The sequence below is a fragment of the Ictidomys tridecemlineatus genome, chromosome 12 (assembly GCF_052094955.1).
Source record: "Ictidomys tridecemlineatus isolate mIctTri1 chromosome 12, mIctTri1.hap1, whole genome shotgun sequence".
In the NCBI taxonomy this organism is placed as follows: Eukaryota; Metazoa; Chordata; class Mammalia; order Rodentia; family Sciuridae; genus Ictidomys; species Ictidomys tridecemlineatus.
In genome coordinates, this window is record NC_135488.1 from 933,508 (window position 1) to 959,450 (window position 25,943).

The following is a 25,943-nucleotide window of genomic DNA, read 5'->3' on the forward strand; positions in this document are numbered from 1 at the left end:
GACACCAGATGTTCCTATCCACTCAGCTGCAATGCCAACAAAGTCCACATGCAGCTCATGGATGGCTCATGACAAGTGAGAAACACCAGAGACTAACCTCTAGAGGTCTGAGTTCTAGCTGATCTTGTGCAGGTCCTCCTCCTCTGGGACTCACTGCATTCTGCATCAGCAAGATACTTGTTGAAATCAAATGAAGCTCACATTCAATTATCTTCTGACAATAAACCCTGCCCTGTTATCTTGCTATGTTTAGAATTAGATGGATGTGTGGCCCAGCACACACAGTGGGTCCCAGCACTAGGCAGTTAGTGACTCGATTCTTAACAATAATGTGCAATAGAATCGAAGGGATGCTGCTTCTCTACCAGAAAATACAGTTCACTGCAACACAGTCCCCTAGGCTGCGTAGCTTAAGAACAACATCAATTTACTCTCAACATGGAGGGGGTCCAGTAATAAATATTTCTCTTTCAAGAAACTCACATTACTCTGAAGGACTTACAGGGAACTTAGTCTTGATTTCCCCATAAAATCAGAGTGCAGGGGCTAAAAAATAAATATTTTTAAAAAATCAGAGTGCAGTGTATTCTCAATGAAAAAACAAGGTCAACACATTCTAAGAAAAAATCATCCAGTTAAAACACCCAGCTCATATGGGAAGAAACCGAAGCTCTATCTTCTCTTGTTCTTTTTTACACAGGGTAGATGGACTTATCTTAGTTTTAGATAGAAAGAATATAAAATCCTACCCTGTCTTCCTTAGATCCCTAAAAATCTTTTAGATGTCACTGCCCCATGGATGGCATACCTACAAGCTGAATTTTCCCACTAGTTAATCCCTTATTGTCTTCTCCCTCTCTGTCCCCAACATCAGGGTGCCAACCTTAGAAGTTGTACATGTGTTATGTACACACACATATGTGTACATGCACATGTGTGTATGTGTGTACACACTCCTTACTCATAGGTGAGTAAAGAGTGGAAAATTGCTCATGTGAAGAAGTACAGTGTATTCTCAATGAAAAAACAAGGTCAACACAACATGAGGAATATATTTCCAGGATGACAGGTGATATCATTCCAAAATAAACATTATGGGAGGGAACAGCACCCTACCGAAAGCTGTTGCCCTGTTTCTAGACCAGTCCCTTTTCATGTCTGGGCCTCAGTTTCTGTTAATACAATGAGGGGTTTGAAGTGAACCAGCATATCTACATACTGAATGAGGACATAGTTTTGGGCTCCATAAATACTGCTTGATGTGCCAACTTGGGCCAGGCAGGCACGTGCAGGTTTACCAGCCTTCTCACATGGCTTTTGCTTGATGGACGTGAGTTTTGGAATACCCAGGTTTCTTACAGCACCATACACTTTTGCACAAGCACAAAGGTCTTGGCCTTAGGGCAATCCCTATGCATTTACCCCACATCCAGACTCCTCCTGCTGTGAATAAGAAGAGATGATTGAGGGTTGGGGGAATGGACAAGTATCTGATCAAGTATCTGACAAGTATCTGATCAGCCATTTCACAGAACAACACAAAATTACCCCCATGTATATGAGAAGCTGCTCCACACCATTAATAATTATATTAAATTAAAACTGCAATACAGGGCTGGAGGTTTAGCTCATTTAAAAGAAAGACCACATTATGATACAAATATGCAATGGCTTAAAACCACTGATGAGAGTTGTAAGAATATAGAGCAACTGGAATCTTGCACGCTGCTGTGCATGCAAATGGGTACAACCACTTCCAAAACTTCCGAGGTGGCCTCTCTTGAGATGGAAGTAGACTGTAGCTGATGCTCAGAGATCCTGCTCTAAGACATACACCCAGTGGAAATGCTGACCTGTGTTCACCATGTGAAAGAATGTTCAAGCAACATTATGTACAATCTGGAAACCATTCGAATATGTATCAATAATGAAAGGATAAATAATATGGTCTAGATTACTTTTAAGTGGGATTTCAAACAGAAATTAACAAAAAACATTACCAAAAAATATGTAATAAACTTGTGATTCTCATCGTGGACCTCATTGAATCATGTTACAGGATTGGGGTCCAGATATCCTACATCCCAGGCCCTCCTGTTTTCTGCAAAAAGAGGCTTCTAAACATCTCTGTATGGACTAGGTTTGGTTGTGCACACTTGTAATCCCAGGGACTTAGGAGGGCGAAGCAAGAGGATTGAAAGTTTGAGGGCAGTCTCAGCCAGATTAACAAGAAAGACCCTAAGCAGTTTATTGAGGCTTTAAACATAGGGAGACTCTGTGTCAAAAATAAAACTTAAAAATGGTTAAGTGGTTAAGGGACCATGGGCTCGATCCCTGGTATTAAAAAAAAAAAATCTTGAGGCTGTGGTCGTGCCTCAGTGGTGGAGAGCTAGCCTAGCATGTGTGAGGCACTGGGCTGGGCTTTATTCTCAGCAATGTATGTAAATAAATTAAATAAAGGTCCATTGACCAAAAACATAAACAATTCTGTATGGTCAGTGTGATCTTCATTGGACATAGAGAAAAAGCTTTGAAGGGTGGAGGGGGCAAACTGACATAAACCCCTCAAAGCCAATTGATAGTGTCTTTAAGATAATGCCTGGAAGAACAGACACTAAACCCAGCTTGTGTTGTGTTGGCCGCCCCCACAAAGAGGTCATCAAGGGAACCTAAAGACAGCATAGGCAGGGCCTCCCTCCATTTAAAACATGCCCACAGTAAGAATAGGCCCAGCAGGGTACAATTGACAGTGGGGACTCTTCTGAAGTTGATGACATTATGATAATAACAGGGAATGAAAAACCAGCCTCTATCTCAGAGCAAAGCCTGTCCAAGGAAGGGACATCACCTTTGTCCTTAGAAAAACCCACAGAGCACTCCTAAGCACATTCCCACCCTGCTAAGTTGTTCATCTACAAATAACAGGAGAGATCTGCTGCGCCAGGTGTCCCCACTCAGTCAGGCTAGGTGGGGATCCATAGCAGCCCCCTAGCAGCCACCAATCAGCATGAGACAGGGAAATACCTGGGATGCCAGATGACCCTCCCAGTAGTTTATGGTGGTTGATAACATGTTGGGAAACCATGTAGTTCAGCACGTACACCCCTCTTGGCTTAAACCAATCAGTTCAAATGAATACCCCTTTTTTACTGACCAATCACCCCTACCCAACTTGTTCCCGCCAGTGAATGTGCTAATCATGTTTTAGAGTTGTTATTTGATTTTCCCGTGGTGTGTGATGATTTGCTATGATGTATGTGAAGTCCCTGCCCTCTCCAAAGAATGTATAAAACTGCTGCAAACCCTGGGCTCAGGGCCTCTCAGTGTCACCAGTTGCTGTGTGTGAGTGGAGGACCGAACTAGCTCGCAATAAACACCTCTTTGCTGCTTACATCGATCTTGGGTCGGTCTCTGGTGGTCTTTGGGGGTCCCGAATTCGAGCATAACAGGACCAATCAGTCTCAACCAGACCCTATGCTCCAACTCCTAGAATGCTACCAGGGAAATGAAGAGTAAGGCAGAGCTTTTGTACATGTCAGGTTGTCCATTGCAGCTCCTGGTTGAGATCTGCTGTGTAAATTAAGTTCTCAGGTGAACTCATCACCCAAATAAGTCATAACTCCACTTGCAAGTGCCACCAGAATATGCACTGATTCAGTCTCTGCTCTTGCCATCCAGGAAAGGAAACAGCCAGCTCTTCTGGAGTTCAGATAAAAAGTGAGTAAGGCTGTGTGGGCCAAAGGGACAATGAGGAGGAGGATCAATGTCATCACCAATACAATGCTGTTTAAGGAGGAGGTCACCTGCCCTGGAAGAAACAGTACCCCCTTAACAGAAGTGCTGATAGGGATCCAGCCTCTTGTAGACAAATTCTTTAACAGGATGGAATTGGCTTTGCTGCAACACTCAAGCCCTGCTAGTTCAAAACAAAAACAAAACCTCACACTGATGAATACTAATTTGTGCAATAAGGGTCTTGTTGATAAAACTAACATTGTTTATAATATTCAGCCCACAGGTTCTAATTCATACACTCTGCTAATTGCAGGGCCAGGTAACTATGGTGGTTCAAAGCACTACATTGAAGAGATGAATTGTTTGCATTCCATTAAAAAATTCTAATTATGGTTTGCTTTTGAGTGACAAGACTTCAATATGAAAATAATACATCCAGTACTTCCAGACTGCGTCATGTCAGGTATCTAAAATCTCTTCTATATTCTTATATATTATAATAAGTGTCTAACATAAGTGTCTGCTGTGAGGGTTACATCTGGATAAAGGATTCCTTTTGCATTATGTGGATGACCTGTTTAGAGCCAACCCCAACCAAGAACACTGCCTCTCAAATATTACTGCTGCACTAAAACAACCCACCTCATGTGGATATAAGGTGTCCACCAAAAAGGCTCAGTTTTGTAAAATAGTCACCTGTCTGGAATTCCAGATGAGCCTGAATTTTAATGTCAGATTGAAAGCAGGCTTTCGCCATCTGTCCCAGCTGGCGACCTAATGCTGGGTTCACAAAATCTGACTATTCCAATAACTCAAGAAAATGACAAAGAAAGCATGCAACCACACAGAAATGCCATTTTCAATATTCTAGAGATGGCTCTGCAACCTTAAAGTTCTGTGGAAAGAGAACGAGCCACTGAATTCTTTATTCTTACATAGGGAACACACGAGGGGAGGTTCCATGGAACATTCTATCTCAAAAAGGGCAAAGGAATAGGATTACAAAGGATCAGGTAAGTGTAGCTCAACCCCTGAGGGTGATGCCTACACCTGGAGCCATGCACGGCTTGCTACCCGAGCTGGGGTAACACCCAAGTTACAGTGAGGCCTGGCACCAAAGGCAATAATTGATCAGTGTGCTGGGGCATCAGGATTGCATCCAGGGCAGCTCTCAACATCCTCCCCTTTTCTTAATATTTTTTAAAAAAAGCAACTGGGGAATTATATCTTCCAGTCACTGGATTCTTGGTCCAAGGTCATCATGATCTACTATTGAAACACAAAAGGAATTAGTAGAAAACATCATTTCAATAACATAACCAACTTGGAAGACCCAGGTAATTATTGTTACTCTGCCAAACACTCATCAGAAGATTCTTAATCTTTTCCCAATTTTACTGGGAAGCATTGTGTTTGGCCTAGTGACATAGACATATTTATTTGGCATGGCATTTAAGCCTTTCCATAAACCATAGAGCAGAGGGCTCATTCACATTATTCATCACTGTGTCTTCTACAGCATTTTAACTTAGGTCCAATTCTTCCATCAGCACTTATCTGACCATGAAGGATCTTGGAAGTAATTTAAGTCAAATTATTAAGAAAATCTATGTTGTAAGTTTTAAAACATAGCCATGAAGACTGTATTGTAGGAACAATGAATAATATTTTGAGTAGTCATTTCAAGGATCATAAGATCAAGAGCTTGCCTAGGTCTGGTTAATTGACATGAACCTGTTTCAAGGCCTGAATGTTAACTTCAGCATGCAATAGGACAAAGGAACATTGATGAAGGATCAATGTCCTTTTCCTCTACTATAACTAGTAATAAAATTAGGTAAGTTGTCACAGGATATTTAATCATCCTTTCTCTCACTTCTCACATTTAAGAAGTCTTCTAGGTCTGTCAGTAATGTAAATACTCTGAAGGCAAAAGTCAAACATCAAACATTCTTTTGGGTGCCATCTCACTGCGGGTTAAGGTTTCTAGGAGTCATTGCAACCTTCTGCAATTGTACTTGTCCATTCTAGGAGACCAGCCTAAAATATATCCACCATTTCTAGATATTTTATGTTGCACTTGCAAAACATTTGCACAATCTATCAATTTAGGAAAGATGCCAATTTCTATTATAGAATTATTAGGGCAATAATGCATTGGTGGATATTTTATGTAAATAACTGACCTATATTGGAAAGTTCCATTTCAAAAACCTCTCTATTTTGACAATTGTTCAGATACATAGTCTTAATTTCTAAGGACCAGCATAATTGGCTGGTTGAGGTTTCTCATATGCTGTCTTTTTCTCAAAAGATACTCCCAGACAAACTGTTTACCATAGGATCAACATATAAGGATAACTGACCATTACAGTCAGTATGATTAATCTAGTTACATGTTAAGGTCTGTAAACAAGTCAAAATAACACCTGGTATTTTGCCAGGGGAATGTTAGAGTTCGTAAACAAGTCTGGATGGTGCCTGGCAAAATGCCAGAGGGAGTGGTTTGAGAAGTAACAAAAGCGAGCCATTAAGTGTGGAGATTCCTTATTGGTTGACTGATGTATCTAGTTTATGCTAATTAAGATAAGCTGTGCAAAATGTATAAATACCTCTGTTGTCCTACAATAAAGGGCTCCTACTCCTGCTGTATCAATCTACACAAGTTATTCGTCACCCCCCCCCCCAGCTATTCTGCTGCAGCCGGACCCCGGCAGTTACATGGGTAGAAGGTATATTAAAGGTGGACCTGAGAAATGGATCCATAGAACTTTGTTCATAATTTTTACTTACCTGACAAGCCTGTAAAGCGGCATGGCTGTAAACTCTGCAGTTGGGAGATTTACATTCCTGTGTTTTCAACATTTCCTTGATGACCGATTTAAACTCCATCTTTGAAATCTAATTTAATTTACTGAATCATGTTCAGCAGCAGTAAGACTCTCAATGTTACAATTTAAGAAAAAATTTTAAAATATTTTATAAAATGTATAATGTACCTGTGGGTCCTGTTTCCCCCTGTTTTACTAATTAACATCGAGTGAAAGGCTGGCATAAATCATAATATCATTAGTTTAAATGATCGACAATAGTACAAGTATTTAAATGATTAGAAAAGATTTATTATCTCTAGCTGGTCATGAGACTTGGCAAAAGTCATATAAAGGGATCATGATAAATGAAAATTTAGCCTTTATTAAATGTATGACTTGAATTACCAAAAATGAAGAATACAATAATTTGTATATAAAAATTTGTAGTTTGAAATTAGCTCTAGATTAACTTAAATAATTATCTTAATTTGGAATGAAGTGAGAAACAGACTTTTTAACTTAGGAATGGTGGCTTTTACTATGGGGCAATGAGAAATTATATAAACATCCAAAATAGGAAGTACATATGTTAAATAAGTCCAGAGACAGTGTTTTGGTTTTTATCGTTAATAAAGAATGAAATAGAGAAATAAATAGTTTTTTTATGAATCCATAAAAAACTATCATTACTGTTATCAAGTTTAGTGTTGACCTAAGGAGGAGGAGTTAGTATTTTAAATATTAATGGGTAAAAAAAGTTAACAGTGTTGTTTAAGAAAATTATCTAATTTAGAATTTGTGTTACAGTGACCTAGCAATGACATCTTCAGGGATTATTGTCAAAACAATTTTTGTGTATAAATAAATAGCTCTATGAGTATCCTTAGTAACTTTATTTAATGTAGTAAAATTAGCTCTAATAATTATGTATGACTTTGCTAATTTAAAAATATCAATATATGTAGGGCATTATCTCATATTATTAAAGTTGAAAAGGGTCTATCATTTTTTAAATTTTTTTATTAAAATTATCTACCAGCTATTGAGCTGATTTATTTATAGTTGTCTGTCTGATATTTTAGGGGTAACTATTATAGTGTTATTTTCCTCAGTGACAAACTGTTGATAGGGGCTTGAAGTAAGGCCCTGTTTCAATGTTTAGAAGCTTCTAAAATCCGTTTTTAACTTAGAAGAGGAATAAAATTTTTAATCAGAAAGCTTATTTTTCTTGGGATAAGATTAGCATTTTAATCTCTGTATATTTGCCTTTCTTTTTCTTCATTTGGGCTCCATTTATCTATGGTGTCATATCTAAACTTGGTTAGAATATGCTAACCTTTGTAAATCCCCCGGAATGTCTAAGGATAACTGGATGATAAACTCATCTTTAGAAAATGAGTGCCCCCCTATAAGTTTAGGTGTTGTATTTTCTCTTTAAGTCTCTCTATGAAAATAGCAGGATTTTTCTAAAGGCTTACTAAAATTATTTTTTTAGGCATTTTGTTTATCTGTTGGATATCTGTTTTGGGGGGTTGTCTGTATTTCAGACAATCAGGTTGGTCCCTATTCTGTGTTACTGGGACATAGTTAAGATAAATTTCTTTTAAAATTGTTTTCAAGATGGCCTTCTATTTCAAAGTTTAGCTAAGTAATAGCATAATATTTCTTTAGGTAAGGTTAGACATCTGGCATAAATTTTGAAATATTACAATACATGTATTTGGATCTCTTGAAAATCTCCCTGAATATGTTCTGGTTTATATTAATTTTGAGAGGTCCCCTCTGATCTTAGGTTCCAGTAGGTGATTTTTAAGGCCTTCTCTATTAATAGTTATTGAGGCTAGATATGAAAATGAGATACTAATAGACCCAACCTGATCTTTTCTTAAATTGGGAGCCATCTCACCACAAAGCCATGAAAAGATAATTTCGGCTTTACTATAAATTACTGCAAATTCTGAATCTGCTTGGAATGCCTGCCCGTGCCTTGAACTCACCCATGCCTGGTTCTCTGACCAGATAGCAGCCCTCTCTGAAACTTTAGTGACACCTCATAAATATTGGCCTTCCCTGGCCAGATAACGACCCTCTCTGAGGCTCTAATGGCCCTCATAAATTCTGATGTTGGGGCCATAAAAAAATGCAAACTATCATTAGTGTGATGCTTGTCAGACAGAGATCTGCTATCTGTAACCCCCCCTTTGTGTAACTTTCTGGGCTATAAAGCTGGGCTGCAGGAAAGCTGCTGCTGCTGCTGTCTTGTTTCCCCTGTTTGGGGAGGGAGAGGCAACCCGGCCAGTCGAAATAATAAGCTTGCTTTAATTTGATTTTAATTGGAGTCAGTGGTCTTTTCTTTCGTCCTGGTCTAACAATACTTTTTATTGATTATTGTAATTTTCTAGTATATAGACTAGTTGATCCTTCTTAATAATTTGAAAAGAACCCTCAATCTCTTTCTGAGAGAAGATATCATATCTCAAAATATCTCTATATCTCAGAATATTATCCTTTAAATAGGTGTCTCTTAATTGTCTTTTAGAAAATATGATAAGGTTACTTCCCAGTGTAGGGAGTAGTATATAAATCTTACCATATTTTTTATGGATACTAAGTCAGAGAGTAACCATATCCAAGTCAGAGAACTTATATAATACCAATGAATTTCCAAAAAAGTTTGCAAATTTTACTGCTCCAAACTAACTAATTTGGAGAAGATCAGTCCTAATAAAATGTTTTTCCAAATCTTACAACTATCCAACAAACAGAAGTAATATGCAAGAATCAAATTTAGTCTCCAAGGAGAAATGTCAAAATTGGAATTTGAGTCAGCATTTAAAATGTTTATTATTTAATTAAGGATGTGAATTTATTCACTAAAATTAATCCTTGTCTTAAACATTAAGAATCATTAGACAATAAACTTAACATTATATAGGTCTTTATTGAGTCAAAATATGGACAAAATCTTAGTTCACATCAGCATAATAAGATCAGGGTAATAGCCTGAAATATCCTAGAATTGATTAGTCTATATTTACAGTCAGTCCAGTTATACATAAATCTGTCTCTCATTTTTTTTAACTTTCTATATTATGTGTATAGATAATGACATAAGAATTTCCTTATTTAGGAAATTTTTATCATTAAAATCTAAAATATAAAGACCTTGTTGTACCCAAAGATGATTTCTTCTTCTTCTTAGGACCTCCAATGTGTTTCCTGTCTGTTGAAGCATGTTGTTCTCCTTCTAGAATTTTTCCTGGGCTATATTTGGAATAATTCCAGTAAATCTTAGAATATAAATAATTGTACCTTAATAAGAAGAAATAGCTCAACGAAAATATAGTTAAAGCCCTTGGATATTTCTGTAGACAGAATCATATTTGTTTATCATCTTAAAAAAGGTTGTACCATAATTTGAGAATTAGAAATTACTTGATGGTTGTATTATCTCTTGAAAGAAAAAATTTTTATAGTAAAATACATTTATCTCAAATATCTGTAACTAAAAGGCAGAGTATAAGTAAATGCATGTATAAGAAATATATAAATTATGTGTTTTCTGTTGAAGGAAAATGATTAGAAGCAAACAAACACATAATAATTAAACAAATAGACATTTTAATTATTCTATGAATTAAGGACTATAGATTATCCAAATATCTGGGAAAATATACATTAAGAATAAAGGTAGGGGATTGGGGTTGTGGCTCAGTGGTACAGCGCCTGCCTGGCATGTGTGAGGCACTGGGTTCGATCCTCAGTACCACATATAAATAAATAAATAAATAAACAACTTAAAAAAAAGAATTAAGGTAGGGGCCGATGCTGTAGCTCAGTGGTAAAGTGCTTGCCTTGCATGTGTGAGGCACTGGGTTCAATCCTTAGCACCACATTAAAATGCATAAAGATACTGTGTGTTCATCTACAACTAAATAAATATTTTTTAAAAATAAAGGTATAGTTTATAATTGTGTAAACCTTATGAAACCCTTTTTGTTTTTTATAATGTCCATTTTAACTTACTTTTAACTAGGGGTGCACACACCCTTATGTGATATCACAAAATTTCTGTGCACATATCTGTTTACATTTTATATTTACATAGTTAGAAACCAAGAAGAATTATGTGATTTGCTCCTCATGAGAGACTGTGAGAAAATTGTCTCAAATTGCTGGCCTTTTTACTTTCTCGTGATGATCAAAGGTACTTTCAAAATTTTTAAAAATAAAATACAAGCAAACATATGCATCACTCATAAATGTAACATTTCCTTTGTAAATTTTCTTAATAATACAACTATAAAGGCTTTCTAAAGAAAACTGTGGAGGGATAAAAATCAGATTATTTAGCTTTGAGAACACGTTACGATCATGTTTTTTGTCTGAAATAGACGTCCTATAGGTGGGCATCCTTGAAAACGCATGCTCTGTGTAGCCCCAGCAGCAGGTCTGTGAGGAACAGGAAGTGCAGGTTAGTAGCCCGAAGGCGGGACCAAAGAGCCCTGTTCCAGTGACAAAGAAAGGACCAATGGGAAGCCTGTGAGAGGCGGGGCTTACCAGCCACATTGCTCCCTCCCTGTGGCTGGAGTTCTGGGTTCTCTTGGGCCCAGGGTTTGCCTGGCATTTGGGGATGTTTATGGCCTATTTGTTCTGACCCTAGAAGTCCTGCTTGTATTCTGCCACTGGGCAGCAGGGGCCCCAGCCTTGCATTGTTCACATTGTCCCCCTCCCAGCGCTTGCCTTAGTCACCAGGGAAGCCTGGAGTATCACGTTGGTGCAGGCAAGAAAGGCCCCCTTTGACTGTCTGCCCCAGCCTGGCCCGGTGCTTCTGGTTCCTGTGGGCGTTTGGCTGTTTTTCTGCCTGTGTTCCTCCTCCTGGGGCAGGGCTTGTGCCCAGGGGACAGGGCACACTGCGGTCTGTGCCCTGGGAACTCGCAGGGAGCCCTGCACCATTTGCTGCTGCCCCATGGGGCATCCAGGGAGGAACTCCATGGCTTAGCACCAGGGGATGTGCGACCCAGCGCCAAGCCATGGCAGTTTGTGCCCCACGGTCCTGTGGCCTGCAGGGCTGTCCCAAGTAGGATTGCAAACCAGCAATTTGCCCATCCCGATAGTGTCTCCACTGGAACGCCAGGGCCACACACTCACCCAAACTGGGGCCGCTGCCCAAGTCATCTCCAGACAAGTGGCCAGCCATGGGTGTTCCTGGGAATGTTCCCTGAGAACCCCAGATCCAAAGGGGCCGGCAGCCTCTCCTGGACCCCTCAGCCCCTCTGTGTGGCTTTCCAGTCCCGGAGCTGCAGCTGCGTTGCACATAGTCCACAGGTGGGAATCCTGGCCTTGGATTCTGTCTGTACAAATATGAACATGAGCTTGCATATGGAAAATAATTTGTTTATATGAATATGAACATATACATGCATATTTATGTTAATATGTACATGAATCTGTGATATGTGATGAATATATATGAATATTATATTATGTGCTTATATATATGCATAAATATGAGAAAGATGAATATGATGTGTACAAAAACAGGAATATGAATACTCCTATGAATTTGAACAGGTATGCATATGGATATAAATATCTACATGAGTGTGCATAATAATGTTGTTACTGTTGTTTACCAGTGAGGATTTCTTGCTTCCCCAATGTTGAAGTATAACACCAGAGAAGAATGAAAAGGCAAGTTTAGAGTGGAAAGTAGAGGCTTTAGTAAAGGACAGCAGAAAAGACTTCTCCCAGAGGAAGAAGAGGACCCAAGAGGTGGAATCTGTGGAAGGGCAATGTCTTCCCTTTTTTATAGCTGAAGTCTTCATCTGCCCCCCCCATTCCTGTCCTTTGTTCTGTTATTTTCAGTGATGGAATGTAAGTGGGAAGGCCCCAAGGGTTGGGGAAAAGGTGGGACTGAGGAGTAATCTGAGCAGGAAAGACTTTTCGGTCAACATTTCTTTGGGATGGGCTCTGGGCCTTGGGGACATTAACATTCCAAGAGTTGTTCTGCTTTTCTCGGATTTCATTCTCAACATGGCCTTCATTTTGGATTTTATATTAGACCTGATTTACCTAACTACACTGACTACCTATCTTTAAATCTGGCTTCAATGTGATGTGAATATTTATGAGTATGTATAAATATCTTAATTTGTTTATGGATATATCTGAGAATTACATCCCATTCAGTAATGGGTAATGGGTTACCACATTCTCTGCTAGACAGAGTAGATCTGTATGCCCTTTTAGAAGAGTAGTGAAGCCAGATTTAAAGATAAGTAGTTAGTGTAGTTAGGTAAATCCCGGGTCTAATATCAAGTAAAATCGAAAATGAAGGCCATTATGAGAATGGGGTCTGGGAAAACAGAGCAGCACTTGGGAAATTGAAATGATAATATTCCCAAGGCCCAGAGCCCATTCTAAAGAAATGTTAATGGAACAGCTCCCAGCAAACAGAGAGGTGCTAATCAGAAGCAGTCCCAGGCCCTTCCTGCCCAAGATTACTCCTTAGATCCATCTGCCCCTCACCTTTTGGGTCTCCCCACCTACATTCTATCACTGCAAGATAACAGAACAAAGGACAAGAAGGTTGACAGAAATGCGGGAAAGCTAAAAGAAGACTTTAGCTATAAAAGAGGGAAGACCTCCCCCCTTCCATGGATTCCACCTCTTGAGTCCCCTTCTTCCTCTGGGGAGAAGTCTTTTCTGCTGTCCTTAATAAAGCTTCTACTTTCCACACTAAACTTGCATGCTTCTCTGGTGTTATACTTCAGTATTGGGGAAGCAAGGACTCCTTACCGGTAAACAGCAGTAACAGTAGGTTCTGTGGTAAGAGTCGGTCCACGTGTCCTTTGCCCTAAGAGGAGAGTAAATCTTTTTGCCCTCCACCTGGGAGAGAGGTAGAACCATGTATCCTCTACTGATCAGAGGAGTTAATCCCTGTGCCCTCCATCAGATGAGTTCCTGTTTCATAACATCCCAGTTCAACCCCCAAAGTACAAAACTGGAGATGTTACAAATGATTCTGGGGTTGAATCTAGAGGTTATTCTTTAGATGAATCTATATATGCATCTTCAGATGGTAAATCTCTGTCATAAACTCAAGACAACCTGGAGGTGTGTCCTGTACCATCTCAACAATGCAAAACTCCCCACCAAATCACAAGATATTCCCTGCAATGCCACAGCCAGGCTCCCACGCACCCTTTCTCTCTGACTCTACTCTGTACCCTTCTTGTTTTGAGCCGGAAATTTCCTTATTAAGGGCACTGCAGCAACGCTGTCCTCATCCACTAATAAGCAGTAGCACCCCATGCCACTCAGTTGTGATGACTAGACCTCTCTCCAGACAGTGGCGCCCACATCCCGAGGGCAATCCTTTCCCTGGTCAAGAACTACTAAGAACTCATGAATGCTTCAGCACCACCCAGCCACAACCTTAAGAGACATAAATAATTCTAGAATAATGACTTTCTGTTCTCCTACTCCAGAACCTTCTCATTTGGCACTCCTTCCCAGACACAGTCACAGGAAGCTAGCAATGCAGTCCTAGGACCCAGTATTTGCTTAGGACTCTCAGAACCCCAGCCTTGTCACGTGCCTGCCTCTCCCCCAGCCCACAGAACCCAACACAAGAGTAACTGTAACCAGGAGGCAATTACTTCCAACCTCCTTCTCCTCCCTTAGCCCCTCTTCCTCCCTCTACCCGACCCTTGTCTTCCACTTCAGGTCCTCTGGGAAGAATCTCAACACAACCTTTGACCTAGACCTCAGAGGAAGGAACACCTGCCACACAGTACCTCTGAAAAACACAGACAAGAGGGCACTTACTCTTATTATAGGTAATACTCAGATTTTTGTTTCTTTTTCGCCCAAATGTTTGTTGAGACATACTGCTATGATTTCAATGTTTGTCTTCTCCCAGACTATACTGAAATTTAATCACCTTTGCAATAGTATTAAGAGGTGGAACTTTCAAGAGGGCTCTGCCTTTGGGGTGGGATTGGTGCCATTATAAAGGGTGAGTCTGGCTCCTCCCACTTTCTCTTGCCCTTCTGCCTTTGCATGCATGATGAGCTGGAAGGCCCTCCCCCAAAACTGAGACCTTGATCTTGAGCTTCTCAGCCACCAGAACTTTGAACAAGTAAATTTCCATCCTTTGTAAATTTCCCAGTCTATCTGGGATATTTTTATGACAGTAGCACAAAACAGATGACAATACCTACAAAATCTATTTCATGAGCCCTAGTAGGTGGAGACCAGCGGTTTGAAATACACAACTTTAGGGTGTCTATAATGCAGCATCAGAGAAGGGGGGAGATCCCTGGATGTTGTGAGTGGCAACTGAATCATAGGTTTTGAACTGTCCTGGGACAGAGACCATGCACCTCTAGAGAGCTCTCAGTGCCAAGGCACTGACCTTGATGGCCCAGTTGCTATAGTGACACCTTGTTCCGTAGGAGGTTCTGTGCCTGTCACAGAGCTATTCAGTTCTTAACCTTGAGTTTCAGACACCAGTTGCTGGAGGTAGAAAGTTAGGGTCCAAGCTGATAATCATAATCAGGCTGCTCTTCCTCGTGCCCTTGGCTCTACTTGCTTTGAAGAGACTTTCCCACGGTGACCCTTTTAATGATAAAACTCATATAATACATGTGCTAAGCTGGCCCGCGGTCACTGCACTCCATCAGAGTGCAATATCCACTGGGGCCCAGTTTTTTCTCTCGTTGTGTCCTATTTGTTTTTTCTAGTCCCCCTTCGCCCCTTGTCCAGTTTCCTGAATCAACGGTTGTGCAGGTCATGGCACATCGAGGGAAGATCTGTTCAGCGACATTCACTTACTGCTGCAGTCCGGCTGCAGCAAAATAACCGGGAGGTGAGGAATACCTTGTGTATGTTGATACAGCAGGAGTAGGAGCCATTTATTGTAGGACAACAGAGGTATTTATACATTTTGCACAGCTTATCTTAATTAGCATAAACTAGATACATCAGTCAACCAATAAGGAATCTCTACACTTAATGGCTCGCTTTTGTTACTTCTCAAACCACTCCCTCTGGCATTTTGCCAGGCACTATCCAGACTTGTTTACGAACTCTAACATTTCTAAGGCAAAATACCAGGTGCCATCCTGACTTGTTTACAGACTCTAACAACTTACTAAACAGCAGATAGTGGGGCAGGAGGAAGGAGCTCTGCAGCCTTCTCAGGTGCTTCAGAGGCTCCATCAGGAGACTGCTTCCTATGCAGTGACTTCTGAATACCTGGGGTCCCTGCAAGACCCTCCATCTGCTGAGATCCCATTTCAGAACATCCTAGTTCAATCCCTGAATCTGTGGGGGCCAATGCATATTTATGGCGCAAGCTCCGGGGAGAACTTCTATTGAGGAGAGCAGAGCTCCTGGCCTGAGTCTCCCCCTCCTGAAGGCCTTTGTGCCTTCTGTCTCCCTGAAGGAGTAACAGGTGGGTGTGCTGTCTGAAGAAGGTCCCTTCTGCCCAGCCAAGTTAACCATTTTGAGCCCCTTTTCCTCTGGGCTCCATTTCACTTCTTACTGGCTTTGACTTTTCCAGGACAGGAGGCCCCTTCCAGGAATGTCGTCAAGTTACAAATATTTCCCTTCTAGGTGACAGAAAATCCAGCCCAAACTGACCCAGGAACCAATTGGTTCTCCAAACCAAGTAGTTCGGAGCTCCACATGATCTGGATTTCAAAGGTTATGAATCTGTATTTCATCTCAGCTTCCTCTAGGTTGGCTCCAGCCTCAGTGGACCTCCCTTTATGGCCCCAAGAGAGCTGCCATAAGCCTCCGCTGTGTGTCTCTCATCCACTGAGCAAAGACTTTCCTTTAATTAGACCTGCTTAGGAAATATGCCCCCTCAGAACCAATCAGGGTGGTGGGTTTCCTGAGCTTGAAGTCCAATTCTAATTATTTAGAAGCTAGAGCCATCTTCCTCAGAAGCCCACAGAGTGTGGAGAGGAGACTAGGGATAAGTCAGAGCACTGTTTCTGGGGAAAGGAAAGAAGACCCTGAGGCTAAGGAGTAAGCAATGGCCTGTGGCCATTGTGCACAAAGGGACCCAGATATTCGTCTTTCCCTTGTGTCTGTTATGTTCAGCTTTATTGCATTTGTGTTTTCATAGTAGGTGGCTCCAAATTCTTTTTTGGAACTAGATGGAGCTTTAAGAATATTAAATAATCAATAAAATATGCTAGTGGTTGGCATCTCTTGTCTACTCAGCCCCATCTGCTAGTGTCTGGGACATGATCCTTGAGTGAGCCACACAGCAAAGGGAAAAAAATAGCTGGAATTAAAATGTTCATATAGATGATTCTTGTTCTGGGCATTTTGCACCAAAACAAACAAACAACAAAATTGGTTTACAATGCTAGTCCAGTCAAACACCACGACCTGCCAGCGTCTGCTCTCTGCGGAGGACAGATCCCAACAACCAGCAAGAGCACGGCAAGCAGGGTTCCCAAGCCAGCGTCCCCAAGCAGTCCTGTGTCTCCTTGTCCCGCTGATCCCATCCTGCCTGCAGGGTCCGCCTCCTCCGCCCTCAGAGCCCGCCCTTCTCCCTACCCCTGCTGCTTGGCACAGGGTTACCTATTCCAGGTGACCGCATCAGCCTTGCCCCGGGGTCAGCTCTCGTCTACAGCCATCAGAGCGGTATCAAAAAGCCGAATAGGACCATGCCGTCCGTCCCTGCTCAAATCTTATGATGCACCTCATTTCGGGGTCAAATCCAGACTTCTTAACAAAGCACCCAGGAGCTCTTCCTTTCACGTTCCTCTCCCCGCAGCTTCTCGCCTCGCGAGCCCAGCGTTTCCTAGAGCCCCGCGTTCTGCTGGGTCTCCACGCCTCGGTAGGACCTGGTGCCTCAGCCCAGAACTCTTGGCCAACGCCTGTCGCTGCCCCAGACCCAGCCAGGCCTAGCACTGAATGCACTCACCGCGGCCCTGCTCTCCCCTCCTAGTACCGCCGGGCACCGTGCGCACGCTCGCCGGTCTTTATTTTCGTAGACACACCTTCCTATTTAGCCCACTAGAGGGCAAGTTCCTGGGGGTCCGAGCCTGAAGCCTGCGCCTCTCAGGGCGGTCCTGAGGGCCTCCCACCCGGCGCGTGAGCGCTCCAAGCATAGTTATTGGACCGGTGAGTGAAGGGCGACTAGTGCAACGAATCAGCCTATTAGAAGTCACGCAACCCATGAATTGTAGAATTGCTTACAGCTTATCAAAATATGAATTAATATATGTGGCTTCCTGGAAAGGATAAAGGAAGAATGGAAACTGAGTTACAAGAATGAATTTTCAGGCCCATCCTAATCAAAAACTGGTGGAGGCTGTTGCACTTCTTGGCCCCGCCTTCCAACGTCCTGGTCCTCTGCTTCCTCTTACAAGGGTGATGACACCCAGCCCATGTACATAACCCAGGATGACCTCACCTAGAGAAGCTTTATGCAATACCATGTGACAAACCCCTTTGCCCCACTGATGTCATTCAGAGGTTCCAGATCTCTGGTAGGGCTGGGAGAAGGAGCACTGTCTGACCTACTGAGCAGGACTACAGGCAAACAAAACTAATCCTACACTTCACAAGATGTTCACGATCTAGGCAGGGCATGAGGAAGGGATCTTAGACACAATGCATGATCCATTTTTTAAAAATTGATGTATTGAACTTCATCAGAATTTAAGTTTAAATCTTTTATTTTTTTTAATATTTATTTATTTTTTAGCTGGCGGACACAACATCTTTGTTGTTATGTGGTGCTGAGGATCGAACCTGGGCCGCACACATGCCAGGTGAGCGCGCAACCGCTTGAGCCACATCCCCAGCCCAAATTTAAAGTTTTTAAATTGAAAACTTTACTAAGGGCCGGGCACAGTGGCGCAGGTCTGTAATCCTAGTGGCTCAGGACTTGACGCAGGCGAATGGTGAGTTCAAAGCCAGCCTCAGCAATGGTATTGCAGGTATTAAGCAACTTAGTGAGACCCTGTCTCTAAATAAAAAATACAAAAGAGGGCTGGGGATGTGACTCAGTGGTTTAGTGCCCCTGAGATCAATCCCTGGTACCCAAAACAAACAAAAAATCAAAACTTTATTAAAATCTAAAATCTAAAGGGCGAAAAGCATGAAGACAAGCTACAGACAAGAGAAAATAAAAGACCACAAATCTGAAGAAGGGCGTATATCTAAAACACCTAAGATTGGGGTTGAGAATGTGGCTCAAGCGATAGCACGCTCACCTGGTATGTGCACGGCCCAGGTTCAATCCTCAGCACCACAGACAAACAAAGATGTTGTGTTCGCCGAAAACTAAAAAATAAATATTAAAAATAATAATAATAAAAAAAATAAAACACCTAAGATTGTTTCAAACTCAACAGTGAAAACAGTAATAATGAAACCAGATGTCCAAACCAAACAGCCAACTAGGAAATGTGCAAAAATAAAAAAAGGCATCACCAAAGAGGAGACCCTAACGGCCAAAAAGCAAGAGAAAAGATTTTCAACATCACCAGCCCTTGGGGAAATGCAAAGGAAGTTAGATAGCACTCCCCACCTCCAGCTAAAACTTAATGGTGATGAGGCCAAATGCTGGCCAAGACTGGAGAAAGTGTCTCTTCCTCATTGCTGGTGGGAGTGCAAAACAGTACAGCCACTCTGGAAAGCTGTTCAGGAGTTACTTTTAAAAACTAAACATGTAGCCCAATGTGGTGGTGCATACCTGTGATCCCCAGCCACTTAGGAGGCTGAGGCAGGAGGATTACAAGTTCAAAGCCAACCTCAGCAACTTGGTGAGGCCCTAAGCAACTTAGCAAGACCCTGACTCAAAAACAACAACAACAAAAAAAAAAAAAAAAAAAACAAACTGAGCTAGGGATGTGGCTTAGTGGTTAAGCACCCTGGGTTCAATCTCTGGTAACAAAAAGAATTTTCATAGGTAACTTGTGCTATTTTTCGTTGCTAGAAATATAGCTAAGGACTTTCCTAGCTCTTCTATGTTCCTATCCTGTGCAGGAGAAACACCCTGGGAGGTGTGATTCACCAAAGGCAGTGCTAAGAGTCGCCACCAGGTGGCAGACCATCCTCTCTAGTGACTGACCAATTGGGCCTCCAGGGGATGTGGTAACTGGCTATATTAAGTTTATGAAGTTGTTCTGTTTCTTGCTGTGAAGAATTTCTGGAACAGTGCAGTTTCTTAAAATGTTCTGGCTCGGAGGTTTTGAAATGATATACTCTTTTAAACTTGGTTCTGTAGGCTGTCAACTATTTCCATTCATATGCTGGATACTGTATATGGAGGACCTGGGGCTGGTGCTGTATGAGATGTGCAGGTTGTGAGGAGTGTGTGTGTGTGTGTGTGTTTCAGGGTGTCCTACTGAATCCACCTATATGTCATTGTATGTCACAGAACGATCCATTTCTGGTACCTGATTTCCACAACCTGAGCAAAGCTAGAAAGAAAATCTAATGGCCAAAGATGGTTCTGTTGCATTTCAAACCACCTGTTGAGCATCCCCAAGAACTCTCTGGTCCTATGTGAGCACTCGTCCCAATTTTCCTTGAAGTTTCTGTTTATATCTGAAAACACCATATACCATGAAACCGTGGGAACAGTTGTTGGGTGCCCTACCGGGAGCCCATCTCTTCTTCCTCCCAGTCCAAGGGGGTATCAGTATAAGAGAAGGGGTCGGTTCCGGAGGGTCTAGTCACTAAGCCTGCTTGTCATGAGAACAGCCAACCAGGACACTACATCTTGCTATCCGGTGGACCTAAAGCTGCCCTTGGAGCCCTGGGACAATATCCATAAGCAAATATGGATTGCAGAAACCTGGGAAAACCCCAGTAGTGGGACCGAGAATAATTCTTTAGGGAAGGAGGGAGGGCCTTCAGTTTGGGGGTCAGAAGCCACCTTGGGGAAGGAGCATTTGAGCTGAGCCCTAAAGAGAAAAGCAGGCAGATATCCAAAGTTCTGGGGAGAAGGGATTGAAAGGGGAGCAGCGGATGCTAAGGTCATGAAGTAAAAGGACATTCCAAAACAAATGCGCCAAGTGGCTAGAACAGGGAGGAGGGGAGAGGAGAGGAGGGCTCTGCCCTGTCAGGGGGAGAGGAGTCCGCAGCTCTGCGTGATCTCTTACCAAGGGGTAAGGAGCTCGGGTTTTGTTCTAGGTAAAGCGAAGCCACAGGAGAGGCAGAAGGACGTGGTGCAATCTGTGCTGTGAGACCATCACCCTGGCTGCCATGGGCAGCTGACATGGAGCGCAGGTGGAGGCACAGTCACCACCAGGAGGCCCTGCTGCCTGAATCAGGCTCCTGGTCCAGCTGCAAGGACCCCACACCACACCTGAGAGTGCAGCATACGGTGCTTAAAAGGGAAGCCTCTCGGGGCCACCAAGAAGAGCTCCCAAACAGACTCTTCTTCATGTTTCCACACCCCACTTTCCAGCTAAGAAGCAGCTCAGCTTTTGCAGCCTGAGGACCCAGTCCATGGTGTGGGCCCAGTTTCCCCCAAAGATCGTCACATGGTGCCCTTGCTAGTTTACCCCGGGAGCACACAGAATAAGGAGAGAAGAGAGACACATTTATCTTCATAAAAATAGAACATTTAATTTCTTATCTAATAGTACAATTCATTTGTATAAGTACCTCTGGGTTTTCTGTAACTCATTCTTTAAAAAGAAAACTAATTTTTAAAAAATGAAGATACTGGAGTTTTTTTAGGTGGGGGTTCTTCTCAACTAGAAATAATAAAACTGCTATTCACTATGAATAAAAAAATACAGTGTATAAACAACCTTGGAAACATTTTTTGAGGCGCAAAATCCCTGACATTCCAGAGTTACATGAAAGACACTTAACATGAGGCGGTCCCTCACATCATAGGGGTCCTTTCACCACAGCGCTTGGCAGCACCCCGGTTATTTTAAGAGTGTGAACCAGGTGCAGTAGTGCAAGCCTGGAATCCCAGACACCTGGGAGGCTGAGGCCAGAGGATCGCAAGTTTGATGCCAGCAGGCAATTCAGTGAGACCCTGTCTGAAGATAAAAATAAGAAAAGGGCTGGGGTGTAGCTCAGTGGTACCAAGATAAATGCTTAGCCGATAAAAACAAATTTTAATTTTCAGACTTATAGAGTTTCACTTTTGAAAAGGACTCTTTCAATGTCAACTTCATTCAAACAATTTTTATTTTCAAGAAATCAGGTGTTAATTACTAAAATTATCTTGCTAAAAGTATAATTTAATAGAATTATCTTAAAATGCATTATCAGTTCCTTAAATGTGCTGATATTGTAACTTGACCCTTCTAAAGATAGGTCAAACTACCTGTTACCAGGTATATTTATCTTAAAATTGGGGAAAGTTTTCCATGGCAAAAATCAAACAATATTTTTACTTTGAAAACTATCAATTATGTAGGTTCTTTAAAATATCCTACAATATTTTGGGGGATGGGTACAGATATTGAACCCAGGCATGGTTTACCACTGAATTACATCCCTTGTCCTTTTTATTTTTTTATTTTTTTTTATTTTGAGACAGAATCTCACTAAGTTGCTAAGGCTGACCTCAACTTTGGATCCTCTGTCTCAGCCTCAGAGTTTCCCAGATTACAGACATGTGCCACCAGGCCTGGCTGTTTTTCCCAAATTTAAAACAAAAAGTTGGAAACCTATAAAGTGAATCTTCAAGAACAATGAAGAATAATAGAATTCTACACAGGAGAAATGTTTGGATCATATTTGCTTTGGGGTTCTTCATCTAAAACTGATATATGGTTATTTATCTCGGATTGCAAGTTTAATTTTTTTTTAAAGAGAGAGTGAGAGAGGAGAGAGAGAGAGAGAGAGAGAGAGAGAGAGAGAGAGATTTTTTAATTTTTTTTTTTTTTTTTTTTTTAGTTCTCGGTGGACACAACATCTTTGTTGGTATGTGGTGCTGAGGATCGAACCCGGGCCGCACACATGCCAGGCGAGCACGCTACTGCTTGAGCCACATCCCCAGCCCGCAAGTTTAATTTTTAAGTATCATTTTCTGTGGAAGTTTTGTAATACAAATGATCACAAACCAAATCATAAAATAATCAAAATTCTTATACTTTGATAAAACTGATGTCCTAGTATGATTCCAAAGGGAATTTTCCCATATTTATTTCTTAGAAATATTTTCAAGAAATTTATCTTTTAATTTTTTGTTGTACTCAAATAGTGAAAGTCAAACCTTGTGAAAATTAAGATATCTGTATTTAATTTGTGCATCTGGTCATTTCGCTTCCCACAAGCCAACATAGTTTTTTAATTGGATGGAATTAAAGCAGAATGGCAATGATTACCAATATTTGTTGACCACTAGCAAGACAGTAGGAACACAGAGCAAAAATAACCCAGGGATACTTAAACATTTTAGTGGTGTGCAAAATTGAAAGAATTTCTGAGTCTTATTCAGGAAATACTTTTCTCATTTCAATGTGACTACCCACATCTTTTCATTCTGATGTATATCTTACAGTTTCCAGAGAACTCAGTACTACTACTACCTGCCTTATTTTCTTGTGACATTAATATTTGTTTTGGAGTGGGATGTAAATATTAAGTACAGACCTAAAATTATTTTTGGCCATAAACAGTGACCTTTATATGCTTTCCATAAGAATGAGAGAGCTTTGCCCAGTGGTCTTCACTGTGTGACAATGAATTTTCTTCCTAAAGATTAACAAATACATGGCAAATGCACACATTCTTCTATCTGGTAGGCTTGTGACTGATGGCTTACTGATTGCCTGCTCTGCGGGAGGTGCAAAGCTGGGTATGTCAGTTTAAAAGTATTACATCATTTCTAAACAAGTCAAGCATATTGAAACCTTTCTGAAATCAAGAAGACATCGTCTGATAACTTATCTGTTGTATTTCCTATATATGTGGACATAGAGATATTAAGAGGTCCCATGGCACTAGTGGTCAAATTCTATAGTGCCTTTAAGTAGAGAAGGAGTCATAATTAATAGTCCTTTCAGTAGAAGAGAAAAGGGAAAAGTGTACACAGTGATGATGTTATGGCTAATCCACAGTGAGGAGAGTTGTTTAATTCTTTGCCAAAATTAGGGTATAAAAAGTGTTTTTTAAAGTCTAAATTTAAATTTTTGTTTGTATTTTGTGAAAAGATGTTCACTAAGAAAACCTTATTAATGATGTTATGTAAGTACACAATTTGTGTGTTAAAAACTTTCACTTGTTTCCCAGCCAAAATATTGATATCCACTTTAAAACAAAATGGGAAAATATCCAATGCAATATTTTCCTTTCGGAGGCTCCCTACAAGTGAAAGCAGATTTTACGTTATTTATTGGCTTTTGCTTGTCTCTGTTAGATTCCTTTACAGACTGTTCAAATAAATAATACTCCAGACTTACTGCCTTGGATTTGTGAGTATGCCAACTAAGAGGACAAGTGGCTGTGGTATTTATCAGAAAGAGGAAGTATACTTAAAAATATTTTATTTATTAAGATATGAAAGGTTCTACTCAAATGCACTGAAATAAATGCTATTAATTTCTTATATCTGTTTTTTTTTTTTTGCTTCTCATGGAAATGTTTGTACTTTTTTTTATTATTGTCTTTTATGAAATATAATATGCTAAAGACTTTGAAAAAAAAAGTAGTCTGGAGGGTGTGATGACTGTCATCTGTTACCAAAAGCTAGTCCTTGACCCCAATGCCAATCCATGCCAATTTAATAACAGGGGAATGTTTTTTGAGAAAAAGGGAAACAGGGCTTTGCTAGGGGGCTCCTGTGGTTCTGCCCACCAGGGAGAGCAGAGGCTGCAGTTCAGGTGCACCCTGAGGGTGTGTTAAAGCTCACTAGTTAATTGAAAGGTGGTCAGGTCCTAGGACGTCTGCTCAAGGACAGGTAACAGCCCCTGGTTAGGGAGGCGGAGAGATGAGAAAACGGTCCCTTTAAAATAAGCAGCGAGGGCTATCTTCAAGGGGTGAAGTGGACCAATGTCCCAGGGAGGTCCTCCAAACACAGCGTTAGAGAGGGCGGAGGCCACGCAGCCTCGGTCCCAGAACCAGTCCAGGCGAACATCCTGCATGCTGGCCGTTCGTTCATTTATTGCTCTTTTATATCGTCAAATATTTACTGAGACTGCATGTGCCCCAGGTGCACGGAGCTCGGAACCTCCACGTCACCTGCCCCTCATCTTCCGGTAACTGTGTGGCCCTGCTTGTCTGGGGACAGCCCAGGCCGCGGTGCTCCGGGAGACCTGGAGCGAAGCCGGAGGAGCCGTGAGTGGAGGGTCAGCACCCGGCTCGCTACTTCAGGCCCAGGTCGCGCGTCCCGCCCGCAGAGCGGCGCTGGGTCTCCCACGCCCAGGCGCGCTGCTTCAGCGGTTCTCGCGGGCCCTGGTCAGCCTGCCCACCGGCCCGTGCTGCATGTTGAGCGCGCTAAACAATAATGATCTCCTTAAGACAAAGGCAGACACGAAGAGGAGATGAGAAAGAGGAGGGAGCCTGGGGACGCAGGACGGAGCCAGGGTTTCCAGAGCGACTTGCAAGACGGCAAAGAAGCAACACGGGGTCAATAACGCTGTCCCCCGGCTCCTCAGGCCCGTCGTGCAGGCCGAGGCCACCCGAACCCGAGGAGTAAGAATAGCTCATTTCCAAATCTCGGCAACCCAGCTGCAAACGGCGAAAGCACGCCATGTCCCCAAAGTGGCATCAGGGTGATAATCGGAAAACGCTTTTACACTGTGGCGCTTAAAAAGTAAAAAGCTTTAGGCGTCAGGCGCCCAGCAAAGCAACCTTGAAGTAGAAACGTCTTTCCCTGTGTATTTAGGGATAGCCCAGGTAGGCCACTGCAGTGCCTGTGAGCTCCATGGGTCACCTAGGTCTGCCCACCCTAGTGTCTGAGCAGGAGGTCCTAACCTGTGCTCTCAATTCAGCGTCTCAGTAGGACTCTCCATAGGAGGCCACACGGTTGTGGTGCAGGTGACCTGGTCAGGACACACCCCACAGCCCTCATAGCCAGGACGATGGATGGAGCCTTCTTTGTAGGGAGAAGGAAGGTGGCAGAGCTTCTGCCCTGAGCCCCGGAGCCACTAGGAGCCTCTGAACGTCCTCTATCCAGACCTTTCATGTTGTTTTTTAATTAATTTTAAAATGTTTCTTAAATGCCTGGGCTTCTAGAAGCTCTATTGAGAAGGACAAACAGGACCACAATGTCTTCCTTCTCTAGCATGGCCCTTTTTTTTTTTCAGCCTAACCAACTGATGGGAAATAGGGACCCACACCGCCTTGTAGAGTCTGTCAGGCCTTCCTGCAGCTGGCCATGTTAAGGCCACACCCAGAGGCTTCCTCTCCTCTGAAGTGGGCATCTGCTGGTTTTGCCTGCCC

General features: G+C 42.0%; 1 long non-coding RNA gene across 1 annotated transcript; it reads right to left on the minus strand.

Annotated features, from left to right (window-relative positions):
* Positions 1 to 9,469: 9,469 nt before the first annotated feature.
* Positions 9,470 to 17,712, minus strand: LOC110599492 (uncharacterized). Its single transcript, XR_002485508.3, has 3 exons — positions 17,154 to 17,712; positions 11,700 to 11,902; positions 9,470 to 11,000 (listed from the first exon to the last, which is right to left on the minus strand). It is a non-coding gene; the product is annotated as an uncharacterized LOC110599492 (long non-coding RNA).
* Between the last annotated feature and the right edge of the window lie 8,231 nt (positions 17,713 to 25,943).